Source organism: Epinephelus fuscoguttatus, linkage group LG2 (genome assembly GCF_011397635.1).
Source record: "Epinephelus fuscoguttatus linkage group LG2, E.fuscoguttatus.final_Chr_v1".
Taxonomy (NCBI): Eukaryota; Metazoa; Chordata; class Actinopteri; order Perciformes; family Serranidae; genus Epinephelus; species Epinephelus fuscoguttatus.
In genome coordinates, this window is record NC_064753.1 from 39,808,825 (window position 1) to 39,824,382 (window position 15,558).

Below are 15,558 nucleotides of genomic sequence, written 5' to 3' on the forward strand. Positions count from 1 at the left end.
ATTGTTTAAACGCTTGAAGATCCAATCACAACTAAAGCATTTGTCATCTGAGGCAGTAAGAACAAACGGAGTGGTCCAAGTTAACATGTTGACATTTAAGGTGTGTTTTAAATTATTTTTTTCAGTCTGGAGTTGGTAGCTGTTAACTAGAAAAGATTAAAAAGGCAGCAAAACACATGTTAATTTTATACATACTATTGACTAAAGTATGAAAAACCATGGTATGAACAGTGGTTACATTAGCTTCAAGAGCAACCACAACTCAGCCCTGAGCGGAGTGACCGTCCTCTACTGACCAATCAACAGACTGCAGTGTGTCTAGCTCCACCTTTTAGTATCAGTATGTTGGGTACCTTAACAGAGGGTGGGCGAAAAATGGGGACTATACGAACAGTTCTGTTGTTACCATCCACAACTTTTCACAGTGGAAATGGAAAATAACCGTTCAAATGTGTGCCGAACTGAATTGAACCTGACTGCTTGATGGAAATTAGGCTTCACTCACATTGGGCTCACTTTTATATTGAATTAAATAGTGAAAATAATCTTTTCCCTCTTTTTCCTGGGCATCCATTCAAACTCCGTTAAGGACCCATGGGGGTCCCAGAGCCCTGGTTAGGAACCACTGGAGTAATTAATTCGTCAGATGGGTTCAGATTGTATTCTCCATACAACGGTCATCTTAAAAATGAGCAAAGCAGATTTTTAACAAGTGTGTTTATTGGATTTTTTATATACTTCAGGTATTACAACAAAAACAACAACAGAAAACAAGTAAGGTACAATACAGAACATTCAAAGTAAGGTATCATCTTAATATCTTAGTATCTGCTGAGACAGGCCAACACATTGAGTACTTTTTCAAGGTCCAAAATAAATAATCAGAAAATGCTATCTATACAAGTATTGATGGTCCAAAAGAAAGAACCAAAACAAAAGAAATGAAGAAATCATCAAGAAATGAAGACAAGTAGACTTCTGTAGCTTTCCCCTCCTCTAGAAATGTCGTTCCCATATCTTATCAAAGGTAGAATATTTACCCTTAATTATAAAAGTTTGATTCTCAGGCAGTAGAGTGTGACAGTCTGGCAAGTCAGTCTTGTAAACTTGGTCTGATAGTAGATTTACAGAATTTGCTATGGTGTATTTTGCTTGTAATAAGCAGAGCAGTTATTATTATTGTTAACATACTAATCACTTGGTTTGGACTACAAATGTCCCATGTTACAAAAACTACATGATTTCTATAAAAGCAAAAAAAAAAAAAAAATCCAGTTTATAAAAAAATAATTAAATCAGAGATCAGAACAAGGATAAATACAGTATAAACACTCACATGATTTGTCCTTGTTCTCCAGGAAAGGGTAAATGTGACTGAAAAACAAAACACAATGTTCAACTGAAGTCTAAAAGGCAAATTAAATCAATTATGCTTCTGGCTACATTTACACGCATGGTGTAATTTGGCTGTTTGCCATACTCCAGTAGAGATCCCGTTTGTGTTGAGCTGTTTACATGATCCGTTGATACCATGCAGTTGAGCCTCTTTGATACCATGAATAAACTAGCTAACAATACATTCCTGTCCACCTGAGCTGTTTTTCTTTAAATATTTAGATGCAGACACCAGTTACTACAGCCATTTTTGACTGAGTAATAGCATTACATCTCTAAAGCCTCTTTCCTACTGGGCAAAAAACCCACTAACATACACTAACATCTGGCTTTTATATGTAATAGGAAAGGTTACAATTGGCATTAATTCCGGGACAAATGACTCTGCCATGCCATTGTTTGTTGCCGATGGCAGTCAGTCATTGACCACTGAAGCCTCTATTATGATTTAAAAAGTGTGTTTGTCGTGGCACTAATGGCATTAATTGCATCCTTAAAAACTAACAATTCTGATTTATCTAACAGATGATCTGTAGGCTGCCACATGGGCGAAGTGGTACCTTTTTTAGCAACCAAGTTTGTCGCCGCCATCATGAAGATTTGCCAGTGTTACTGACATCTGCTGGGCTGACTACCATTTGTTTCCTTTTTAAATTCACCAGTATATAAACATCACGAGTGCCAGCAGATGAGTCAGAAAGTGACAAAGAAGCGTCCCAAACAGTCAGAATGATAGATATACGACTCCTGTTGGATGCCTCTTTTCTTGTGCAATGCTAAGACGCAATGCCACAAAATACTGTTCAACTTCGTCCAAGCAGTGCTCGAATATCGTTCAAAATTAGTCAGCACCAAGTTTGAAAGACAGACCAACACGTAACAGATAAAAAAAGGAGGACCCACCATAACATTTTCACTGGCCCCCGTGCTTATTCCTACTGTTTACTAAGCTGTTTTCCTGCACATTTGTTAAACCAAACATGACAAATCAATTAAAGAAACAGAAATGCATACTACTGCAGATAGGAAAGGAGTCTATTGTCAATTTTTCCTGCATATACATGGTAATTTTGGTGGAAAAATGTATAATAAATGGAAAAACAAGGATGAGTACAATGGTGTTACTTAATAATGGACCAATAAACCTGTGCAAGTCTGAGGTTGGAAAGATCTAAGGGTGCTTTCACACCTGCCCGTTTAGTTCGGTTCAGTTGAACTCAAGTTTGTTTGCTCTCTAAGTGGGGCTTGTTTGGGCAGGTGTGAACATAGCAATCACACTCGGGTGTGCACCAAAACTAACAAACTGAGACCTTCTTGAAGAGGTGTTCTTGGTACGGTTACAGAGGAACTCTGGTGCAGTTCATTTGTGGTAAGAACGTGTTCTGACCTGGATCTGAACCAACTGCAGTCACATGACACATTGTTTGGGTTAAACATGAGCATGTTACAGTCCTGGAGGATTATTAATGTGCACCTCCTCCTGTACTGCCTTAATATGCACATTCAGCACATCCAATGCATCAAAACATTGTTTTCTAGTTGGAGCCGCACCTCGTTTTCAAACTGTATGGTTTGACTAAAATGAACAATGACAGCAATATAGTCCACGATGAGCAGCGCTAAAATCAACCTGCGTAGTTGTCCCTCCATTGTGACATTAGAAAGTGTCACATTTATCTTGCAAGTGTACTCTTCTTCAACGTTTGCTTTACTTCCTGGATTTTTTCCCACATGGAGATTCTGACCAATCAAGAGCAGCTTTCTTGCTCAAGGCATTTGATCTGGTCTGCTTGTAAATGCTGCCGTGAGAACACGAACCAACTCTAGGCAATTATACAACTATGTTATAAAATAAGTCCCTGATTCAGACCAAAGAGACAACTCGAGGTTTGAAAGAACCCTAAAACCAAAGGGGGGTCTTTTAACTAAGTTACATTGAATTCACAAATAAAGCTTGTTGAAAATGATTGAATATTGACCAAGGTAAGAGAAGTAAAATACAAGCTTACTGGTACATGTACCATCTTGGCAGGCATGATAAATTTAGTTCAGTTTACATTTGTAATCCATGATTGCCATCAGTACAACTCGGTCAAGCGATATGCCCTGAACTGCTGTTGCTCTTTTTCCCTTTTAACCAGAAAATGCTGTTCTCACTCACTGTTTCATTCGTTCTGATCAACTCTCTATTTTGCTGCCTTTCATGATGTTAAGCTGCTCTTAATGAAACTCAACACTTCCTGCAGATGTTTCACAGTAAATGTGACGTGAAAAGATTATTTCTCCTGAACCGCTAGAAGGCTTTTAATGTGAAACAGATGGAGGAATTGGTTTGCATTAACAGCAAACAGCAGATGGGAGGAAATCAGAAAACAGGGAGGATTCTTACTGAAATACCATCAAACGCATATATAAAACGGGGAATTAGAAATAAAAGCCCGTCTGTCATAATGGCCTGTCTGAAATGAAAGTCTGCTTCTCTGTTCAGCCATTATTTTCCAATTTACGGTGTAACACTGATGCTTGCTGACCCATAATAGAGGTTTGTAACATTCACAAATTGGTTATTTGGAGTCAAAAAACCTAGATTATAGCTGACTACATTAGCTGAGTTGAGTCACATAAGCTGCAACATGAATATGTAATGGTACAGACACATTAACAACCCTATGAGAGATTTGCATTTAACACTTAAAATCTACAAAATTATGATTTTAAACCAGAAAATTTGGCCAAATAAATGAGACAAACGTCACTTTTGAATGTATCATCTGCAGTTAATTTTGGAGACAGCACTTTGAATTGTGAACAGTATATGTGTTTGCATGTCTGGTTGTCTGTGTGCGCTCTCGTCCTATGCTGTGCAGCCATGGAAAAACAAATAATACACTTAGTGCGTGCAAAGAGCTGAAAGGCAGTTACAGTACAGTTTCCTGAGGGCAGCTGCATTTGTTTGAGGGTTAATGAATGCCAGAAACAGGCTTGTGTCGTTTGGTGAACACGATAGATTAAAGAACGATTGGCGAACGATTGCTGTTGCATACAGTCCCCAACAACACCCTTTCACCTCCCACATGTAACCCATAGCTCAGAGACAGCCCATCTGTTTCTCCATTCCCAGGGTGAAACCAGCCCTGACAGAAGTGGCTAAGCAGTATTTCAAAAGTGTCCTTTCTGGGAAGACACAGTTGGCTTTGTGTGGTTCCCTATCTATCAAAATCTCTGCCTCTGTGTTTTCTCCCTCACCTTACACTCTTATTATCCGTCTTACCGAATCATATTCCCCATTTTTACTCTGTGGTTCTCCCCCCCTCTCATTCTCTGCTTCCCTCCCCCCTTATTCCACCCTCCTCATTTTTAAAAGCCACATGCTCCCAGCCCGTCTGGCTCAGTTGCACCCTGCCAATGAAGGGCTTTTTATTGGGCTGAGATTGAGTGCAGCCAAGCAGGGCCTGGCTAGAGCTGAGGCTGAGGCCAGCCTCGCAGTCCCCTCCCCACACCTCCCCACCCCCTCGACTGCACAGCCCACTCCACATGCCTGTTCTGGTCTGGCCCTGTCGCCCAGAAGGAGATTACTTGTCTCTGCTGCCCTTAATTGCCGACAGCAGCTGAAAAGAGCCGGAGAGAGAGACGTTGTAGGGAGAGGAGAGGGAACAGTGTTGGCTTGTTGAGCTGTTACTTGACAAGCTTGGACTCAAAGGTTTGTGTTCTTGCTGTCAAACCCTGGCTCTGTATTAGTTGGTTTTATTAAGATGGATGTTGTTTTCATCAAATGTTGGTAGGAACTCATGGTATTTTGGACTGTACTAAGGATGAATAGTACAGTATATAGAAGGCAGATGATGTTTTGAGGAAGGAAGGCTGATGAAGTCTGACCCTCAGTGCGTGTTACTTCATTATAAGGATATGTGGTAAGAGCAATAGGGCCAGTGTGCCCTCTCCCTGCCCTCAGAGCCACTGTTATTTTTCATAGCCAAAGGCTTCCTTCCAGCAGCCTCTGCCCAGCCATCCCTTTTTACTTTTTCCAATGAACTTGTTAATTTCATGTTATTACAGTTGGTTTTATGTTGAATCCCCTCTGGCTTGATCCCAGCAAATTAAATAGTGTGCAGTTTATTGAATTGACGGTCTCCGTAGGAGCTGTGTAGCTGTATGAATTTTTCACCTCCTTCCTTTTCCTGTTTAGTATTTTGTATGTAGGTTTTCATTCAGCCGGGCTGTTATTATAATAGTTTGAGTCTTTATTTACAGCATGTTGCCTCCTTAACGCTCACTCAACCCGCTTCAGCACGTGTTATTAAAGTGTTGCAAAACAATATGTCCAGCCTGCAAATAAAAGGATGCTCCAGTTAAATTTGTTCATATACTGGTTTTCCATTCTCTGGCCAGAAGAAAGGACTAAACACAAAATACTTTTACTGTCTGTAAGCAGAAAAATTAATTATGCTTCATGTAGGTACAGCATTTTAAAGAATAGTTTCACATTTTGGGAGCTTTACTTAGACAGAATTGGCAACTTTTTACACTCTGTGTCCATCTTCAGTCTGACATTGCAGCCACTCTAACCCTAACCAATCACTAGAAACCAACTTTTCCACCTGAAACTAACATCAATTTAAGTCCACCCTGATGCGTAGCCATGCTAACATACTTGTTTTACTGAGGTTTAAAGAGTGGAGCGGAGTGAAGTAAATCAAACTACAATGTTGGGCGATACTGAGACCATATGGGGCGATATGTCGATTTAGAACAGCCTTGGTAACAGCTTTTATCTTGTCTATAGCGCTCTCCAGTGTTGTTATTACTCTGCATTAGTTCCGGCATGCCACTTGACAACAGCTTGACAATGCTAGTTGACTAATTGTTAGTCCTCCCATGGCGCTCATTGGACCATTACTTATTTTAACTGAGAATCGGCTGTTTTGTGTCACAATTTGAACTCGGTAGAGTAGCCAGATTTAAAGTTCTTGAACCAGGCAAGGTTAGTTTTGCTCTGTCCAAAGTTAAGGACAATAGGTCTTCAGAAAGTGACTTTCCAGCACATCACTCTCTATAAAACGACCAGGGTATCCAGTCCACTCTCATTCTCATGTTGTCAAAAGCCAACATAATATCACACCCCTTGGCATGTGGTACCGTCGCCAAAGGCATCCCTTGGTGTCGCTAGAAGACGCACCAGGCTTTCAAGTAATTCCAATATAAACCCATCTGCAGCAATATTTGACACTTACAGCGACTGACTTAATATATAGAGCAAGAATGTGGTGGAGTAGGTGGATTCAAAGGTCTGTAATCAGGCAAGGTTAGTCTTCATCTGTCCTCAGTAAAGCACACTAAGTCTCCAGTAAGTGACTGCCCAGCACCTAACTCTCCATAAAACCAACGTGGGACTCGAACTCAGTGGAGCAGGCAGATTCAAAGATCTGGAACCAGGCAAGGTTAGCCTTGCTCTGTCCAAAGTTTAGAACAATAAGTATCCAGAGAGTGACTGCCCAGCATGTAACTCTCAATAAAACAAACAGGGTATCAAGTCCACTCTCATTCCCAGGTCGTCAAAAGCCAACACTATATCACGCCCTTTGCCATGTTACACCGTCGCCGAAGGCATCCTTTTGTGTCTCTATAAGATGCACCAGGCATTAAACTAATTCCAGTGTAAACCCATCTGTGGCAATATTTGACGCTTAGAGCATCGGACTTATCATAAAGAGCGAGAACATCCATGTAGGGCGGGCGTCAGGGATGGTGGTTGGGTCAAACAAACAGACTTTCAGCCAGGAGGTTCATGTCTTGTGTGAAACCAAACGTCAGTACTCTTTTAAAGTAATGTTGCATAACTTACGTCTGTGATGTATCTACGGCACATTCTGTACTTATTTTAACCCAAAACATAAATTTTTTTTCTAAATCTAACTAAGTAGTTTTGTTGCCCAAACCTAACAGCAACCATTTGACAACTGTAAACCAGTGGTTCTCAACTGATCCAGCCACGGGGTCCAGATTTCTCCATAGTCATTTTTCAAGGTCCACACGGTGTAATATATTGAGCGGCGTCATACTTGTGTTTGGCCATGTCATCGAGCTAGTTTGCTGTCCCTTTTAAGTAGCTGTCCGCAGGTAATGGCACTTCAAAATAAAAGCTCTGATTTTTCTGATCATTCAGAATGGACCCGCGACCCACTTTTGGACTGCGACCCACCGGTTGGGAACCACTACTTTAAACAAGTGTTACAATGAGTTTCACCAAGGAATCAGCTGTGCATCAAATACAGATGTTAAAGGGTGCTTCTAATAGAGATGCTAAAGGGTGCCTTAGGTGTCAACACCATGTGCGAGTGTGGGAGAAAGTGTCAGTATTTGATGACTTGGGAGGAGAACGTATTGGAGTATCAGTCTTCTCATCTAACTTAGCAAGAAAACAACACATTTCCCAAAATGTCAAACTGTTCTTTTACAGGAATTAATCATTACTGAATTAGGCACACACAAACTAATCAGCAGTTAAACCTAAAGCAGAAATGCACTTTTCTTAAAACACATTACTGATGACTAGATTCATCATGAGTTGGTGCACTGGCAAGGTTGAGGTGTATTTGTATCTATTTCCTGAAAACAGTTTGGAAGGCAGCCATGCAGTAGATGCACTTCTGTGCTGAACATGAGCCAATTGTCAGTGATGTTTATGAGCAAGTAGAAGCTGCGGAGTCCTTGTCTCACAATTGTCTGACTTCTAACTCCAAGTCAATCAGCCTGAAGCAACCAACCAGTGATACTCATTTCTCACTGAGGTATTTTAATGCACCTGTCACAGTATACATACGCCCTCAGATCTCTCTCATGTCAAACACATTGCTCCCTCTGCCCAGAATGCCCTGGGGCTATAACCCAGACCTTTCATGCTGAGAAACCGGCACACTAACAACTCCAATCACCTTTAGCTGAATCCAGTGTGACGGTCATTTCCACTCGTAGTAATTCCTCTCAACAATTTCTTAATTCCCCACCTGTGTTTCTCAACAAGCTCAACTTTAATTGCATCTGTAAGCAGGTCCACTCTGACTACATTAGATCCTTCCTGATGAATATGGAGGGCTTCAGCAAACCTGCTTGTCACACAACCACAATGTTTCATGCCCCTTTGATTAACATGGAATGGAAACAATTAGGTGGGGGGAGGTAGTGAGGCAAAGCAGCACATTCAACAGCTTTAAATGCTAATTAGCTAATGGAGGATGAAAGAGGCAGGCAACTGGCGGGGTTTCACATGAACACACTCGAACTCTGGCTGCAGCGACACTCGTTTCATCTGAATTTAGCAAGACCACCACCATTTTGTTTCCTTGAGTGCCTCAGACAATACAGCCATCTTGTGTAACGTGAGATTTTTTGTAATGATCTCAAATGAGGCTCAACTCGTCTTTTCAAGAAGTGTTACTTTCCTCCTTTTGAATCATCTCCTATTCACACTTTTAATCACTACTCCTGTCCTCTCCTCTGAGTTATGATACATTTTCTTTTCCCAGCAATTTTATATGATTGCTCTTAGATCATAGAAATGTTCTCGTGGTATTTGAAGTTCAGTGTAATTTTTTCTGACGTGCTTTTGGTGCTTTTTTCCAGAGCTGCGGGAACACCACTTACACACAAACACAAGCCCTTTTCAGACATGGAATACATAGTGTCCCTGGCTCCATCAAGCTGTTAAAGTGATGCCTTTTTGACATTCAGACATTGGCGTTTTTTATATTGAGGGTGTGATATTTGACACCTGGTGTACATAAGAGATAGAGACACAGAAAGAGAGAGTGGTGAGTTTAAAATGTCATGATAGCAAGAGGGAAAACTCTTGTCCTTTCACATGCTGGACCACTCATGGATTGTAAAAACTCTCGTCAGAGTCTTAATCAATGGCCACCCTAAGTGTGATGAACGCTCACACCCTCTTCTAGCAGTGAATCCATACACAAGTATCACTTTTTCAATCAGACAGCAAATTCTGCTCCCTGTTTTATGGAGTATGACGTACACAAATATTGAATGACAGGACTTTTGTTGACTTTTGTTTAAATTTTGATATGCTCACATGCTGCATAAAGCATCCAGCTGGATATTCATTTATTCAACATTTGGCATGAATGTTGTCTGATTGTTACAGTGGTTTTCAGAGGGGTTTTCTCGAACCTCTTTGCTCCAGTCAAGCAAAAACTGTTTTTGCAGACAGATCTGAGAAGTGAGTGCGTCCACTCTAACTGATAACCGGGGGGAGGGGTATTTGATTTTCCCTAACCAATCAGTGGAGACCCTAGCCTGGAAATCCAGAGCCAAATCTAGAAAGACTTAGGGTCTGGCTATGAGTAATGAAAATGGCCCAACTCGAGTGGCGGCACCAAGCATGCATTTGAAAATATCACTGCACGCAATTGGATAACACTGCGACCAATCAGAACAATATTTAGCTACTTAGCTGCTTAGCTACCAGCGGAGCTAACTGATAGATTAGACTCTTGCTGTATCCGGTCGGCAAAACAGCAAAAACATCCTCCTTGCAAAGGAAAGACTCGAGCACCGTCTTCTGTTCCTCTTTTAGAGAAAAAGCCAAGTCTAACTCGTTCATTGTAGCGGCCAAAGCCGTTTCAAACAACTGGTGTTCATCCGTAGCCATCTTGCAATGTTTACTGACTGATTCCGGACTTCGTCGTCGCAGCGCTGTCGTCATCTGTTTAGCTTGCCTCTGGTCCGCCTATATCAGATACACCGATGTGATTGGTGCAGTTCGGCTCCAACGGCATGGGTAATGAGCATCATTACTGACTACCAGAGTGACTCGCTGAGCAAATTCAAATTGTGCTCTCGCGAGAACTCTGGATTTCAAGGTTATGGAGACCCAGGTATCTACCTGAATCTAACGCCATTTTAAGTCCACACTACGGGTGGGTGGTATGGCCCTAAAATAATCATGATCATGATATTTCTGGGTATTTTTGCGATAACGATATTGTTGACAATATGACATTATTATTAATTTAATAAAATAGAATCGCAGCAAGATTGATTTACATGTCAACACTTTGCCTTCAAATATTCAGTAAAAATTAAACAAAAATGATCTCTCATTTCTTTAGTTTGTGAACAACAACAGTAACTCAGAGTGAGATTCAGGTTCTGTATACAATATTAATAGTTCAACAAAATAAAATCTACTATACCACCACCAGTTGTTTTTTTTTTCCACCTGGACCTTTATGCTCTGCCATTTCTCCTCTAATCATCACACTGTAACCTGTGTCAGGCTGTTAAGACACCACAACTGTCGCACAGTCACATATATGTAGTTTTTTGTTGAGCTGCAAGCGTCACGTAGGTTTACATTACCAAAGGTTTATGACAAAATCACTCAACAACACCGACTCCCGTGTGCACACGGCGAGAGAGGAGAGGAAATGATGCTGTGCTGCTGCCAGATGAGCCGCTGAATGAGTTCCCTCTGAGCGGTAAGTCACTAAAAGAGTCTGAGAAGTTGGGGGCTGTTCATAAAACATTCAGGACGCCACAGTTTCGACACTACCAGAGCTGCTCCTCTTTTTGGAACCACCATGGAGTCCTTAACAATTTCGTTCTCAGACATTACTTGTTGCCATGGGTAACAGTATGACGTCACTGTCCACAAGTTATAATATCACGAGTATCACAATGTGAATTTTTCATGATATTAAAATTTATACCTGTATTATTGTGAACGAAATGATATGGCACACCCTTAGTCCACACTGATGCGTAGCCATGCCAACATATTTGTTTTGCTGAGGTTTTAAGAGTTAAGCGGAGCAAAGCAAAACAAACTATGATGTCGGGCAATATTGAGAAAGAAAGTCCATTAAGAACTGCCTCAGTAACAGCTTTTATCTTGTCTAGAGTGGTCGCCATTGTTGTGTTTACTCCTCATTGGTTCCAGGGCACCACTTGATAAAGCTTGACAACCGAATTAGTCTCGCCTGTGGCGCTGATTGGCTCATTTTTAGTCTCCTGCTATTTTATTTCAGCCGAGAAACCACTGTTTCATGTCACAATGCCAGACAAATCAGTCAGCTCGGATGGAGTGGGCAGATTCCAAGCTCTGGAGCCAGGCACCCCATTTACACCAGAGTCTTGTCTTGTTATTTCCATTCACATAAGATCCAGATCTGTAACTGTAGTTTAGTCAAATTACTGTTAAACCACAGAACTATAACCGAATTTGTATAAATCTACCAGTGAATAACATTAACTAATAGCTCTTTAAAAGTACTCACTGTGCACACTTCTAAATCACTCTGGATTAAAGTGTCACTCTAAGTGCTGAACATGGACATTGAAAGGAAGATGCAATTAGGCCGCTCACCTTACTAAGCTGTTTGAGAAGCTCTGCATGGTCTTAACAGTTCACAGGATTGATTTTTTTTTTTTTACAATGTAGCTGGTAGCGCATGTCTCCTCTGGCTAGTTGATAAAAGATGGTATTCCTTTTTCTAATCTTATTGGTGTTAATTGTTACACTGGGATGCTTGTTCTTCAGTTGCTGTGAACTGCAAATGGCTGCATGTGTTGTGTTGACAGATGCTGAATCTCTAAGGTTTATTCAGTGTTTTTCTTACTGTCAGCAAAACCCATGAAACCCACTTAAGGAATAAATGTATAAAAATGGCTCTCACACACAGATAGAGAGAGATTCTTTATTAAATCAGGAGTAAATGGTGCATTTCTTGGGGACTATTTTCAGCGGTGGATAAATGTTGGTGCATTACTGAATATTGTTGGCAGCAGATTGACTCAAATAAAGTGTAGTGCTCATGCCTCATTTATGTGCTGTTAATTGTTTTTGGAAACAGTGAAGGTCTGATGTAACATAAGTGGCTCAGACTGTTAATTGATTCTAAAATAATTAAAGTAGTTGATGATTACTTTTGTATTGACTGACTAATTGATTAGTCAACTGTTTCAACCCTAAAGCTATATCAGGCTTGTAGATGAATTCATTGTTGGTTTTAAAGGTACACTGTGGAGCTTTTTACTATTATTAATGCTATTAAATGTTCCTTTTTCCCTGAGTGGGTCCCCGTGGACGTGCATGCATGCTCATGAGCATGTGGAGGACGCAATGCACATTCCTGCCAATGGTTTCACACTTCACACAATGGTTTAACACTGAATGTAAACAGACACTTTGTTTATAAGAAAACTCCACATGGCACCTTTAATCTTTCCATTGTATTTGTGGACAGTAAGAGAAATGTAGAGCATTATCAGCCTTATTCTGTCCCAACACAACATTTCTGGACTCACAGCCGTCATCTTGTTTGACCCGCACTAAATCACACATAGTTTTGTTGGAGGGCTGCAGGGGGAATTTTCTATCTTGGATCCGACAGACTTGACTGGGAGACGTAATTTAATTGGAATCACTGTGTCGCTTGGAAGGAGGAATCAAGGGACTCTTTTCGGGTCCCCATCAATGTCTAACAACTTTGAGTGTTTACATATTTTATCACTCACCGGTGTATTACACTCAAGTCGACATGGACTGTAATCTGAAATAAACATCTCTATCATCTCTCCCTAGTTTGTCAGGGACCATACAGATGGGTTGCAGACTCTGTTGATTTCCCTTAAAAGCCCCAAATTTGTCACAACCTTCAGTGCTCCTTTGAGGGAGATAGAGAGACTGTGAATAAGAGGAGGGAGAGGAAAAAGCATGCTGTCATGAAAAGAGCTGCTTCCTGGCTGGCTAGATGCAATCATGGGCACTATCTGATAGCGCCGGAGGAAATTGGATGAGCTGAGAGCCGTTGGCTGCCAGTTATGGGAAAGATGACTCCTTTGTCACTGTGTCAGTCAATTCCCTGCTCTCACCTGAGAGACCAATCAATAACACAGGGGGAGAGAGGTTTTCTCTTGTCTCCAGGCCTCTGTGTGCTGTGGGCTGCTGTCAATTATGTGCTGTAAAACATCCTCTCCATCATAGGGATGGAGTATGGCATGTTATGTAGTCGGCATAAATATGTCATGGATGTGGTTAAATGTGACGTATTTCTGTAGATTCAGAGGTATGCTTTTAATAAATTATGACATGTTACAAGTTAATGATTGTGGGCGCAAGGCAACACATAAATATTGAACACATGGTCTTAACAATAATGTGATTCTTGTCTGTTTGGCTGCGGAGCTGCAATGATTAATCAATTAATCGATTAGTTGTCAACTGTTAAATTAGTCACCAACTAACTGGATAGTCGATGAACTGGTTTGAGTAATTTTTTATGAAAAAAAAGTCAAATATTTCTGATTCCAGCTTCTTAAATATAAATATTTTATGGTTTCTTTAATCCTCTATGACGGTAAACTGAATATCCAGGCTGTGGATAAAACAAGATATTTGAGGACGTCATCTTGAGCTTTCGAAAACATTGATTGATATTTTTCACCATTTTCTGATATTTTACAGACCAAACAAATAATCGAGAAATTAATCAACAGAGTTGTAGGGTTCAATATTAACTATGGCCTGATGGCTGGTTAGAGCAAAACGTTACTCTGTGGCCATCAAATATCACCTGTAGGTGGCCCACATCAGCCAGTAAGTTTTATCGGGTCTCTCCGGAGAATAAGCCGGCACGTGTCAATAAGATCACCTACCTAAATAAAGGTAAATAAACTTAAAAAATCCTCATACTGCGAGCTTCACAATGCAATGTTGCAGTTCCACAAACATCCTGATTCATTTAAACCTTTTGGTTTAATAACCTCAAAAACAGCAAGCGGTACTTGTCGCCGGCTAGCTGGGGCTCGAGATGAATGGCGCCCTGTTGAAAGTAAATAACAAGATACATTTACTCCATTCTGTGTAGTTTAGTTTATTTCAGTCCAGTCCAGTTCAGTTTAGTTTAGTTCAGTCATTTTCCAACTCATAAAACTCAAATATACTGGTCGATAGACAATACATAACCATGAGGTTAATTCTTTTTTTAGCATTAAAAAAAACAAAAAAACCAAACAAAAGGTAAACGAAAAAAGAAAAGTAAACAAAACAGGACCACAAAGGTGTCGGCTGAAACCTTAGCTTATTACACCTCCCCTTTTTAACGTTCTTTTTTTTTTCAGCTTCCTTTTAAATTGTACAGTCAGCAGTGTATTGAAGTAATTAAAGTATGCTGCTGATGTTCTTGTACTATAATAACAAAAAATGTTAAGTAGCTGTTATTGATTACAAAGTGCTTTACATAAACTAAATGCAAAATAAGAAAACGCATTTAAGTCATATAACTTGGATTGTTTTAAAATTAGTAATCTTTTAGTATGACTTTTCTCTATAGGGCTAGCAAAAAAAATACAATTCTTAATTTCCTCAACCATTTAATGGTGTATTTACTATGCCACGAACAACAGATGGTGCGTCACTGCATTATTTTTGGCCAGGTTTTAAAACGGCACGCAGCATTCAGTATTCCTTCACAAACTGAGGTTCCCTTTCACTTAAATATTTTAGCCCTAAACAATAAAAGATAGTCAAGTCAGACAGAGGTATATGAACAGTTCTTACCACAGCATCTTAATGAAACACGTCTCTCACCATCTCTGAAATGACTGTCGACCTGCCGGCCTCACCACAGTGCTATAACATTACATTAAGCGGTAGCGCTTCTGTAGATTTTTAGTCCCAGTAACGTCATATCAAGTGACGTGATATCCATTGTTATCCCGAGGAAGCTTTTGTTGTGGACAGACACTGTCTGCGGTGGGCGACAAACTCGACATCATCATGTAGCTCTTCAAATGTTCTCTTTAGCTCATTTTCCATATTTGTATCTACGTACCATAGTTGTAAAACGTTTAGCTGCCTGACAGCGAGTGACTCCACTGTGGAAGACAGTTGCATGTTTCCTAGACCGTTCAGTTGTTTTGTCAAGTTGTAGTCTAACAGTTCCTTGGTTAAACTCCATCCCCTGTCGCTTAGGCGATGTAGCTACGAGCCAATACAGTTAGGAAATGTTTTGGGCTGCAGCGCTGAGTTTCAGTTTCCCAAAACATCAATAAACGTTGTCTTCTTTGTGGCTTAGAAAAACTACACTGCAAAAAAGAAAAGCACCTAGCGCCTTCTAGCGTCCCCACTCAGTCATCTACAGCCAGGAC

General features: G+C 40.5%; 1 protein-coding gene across 1 annotated transcript in view; it reads left to right on the forward strand.

The window, feature by feature from the left end:
- The window catches only part of trip4 (thyroid hormone receptor interactor 4), a 121,550-nt gene that overhangs the window by 33,970 nt on the left and 72,022 nt on the right, over positions 1 to 15,558 (forward strand). The gene's annotated exons all lie outside the window — the stretch shown is intronic.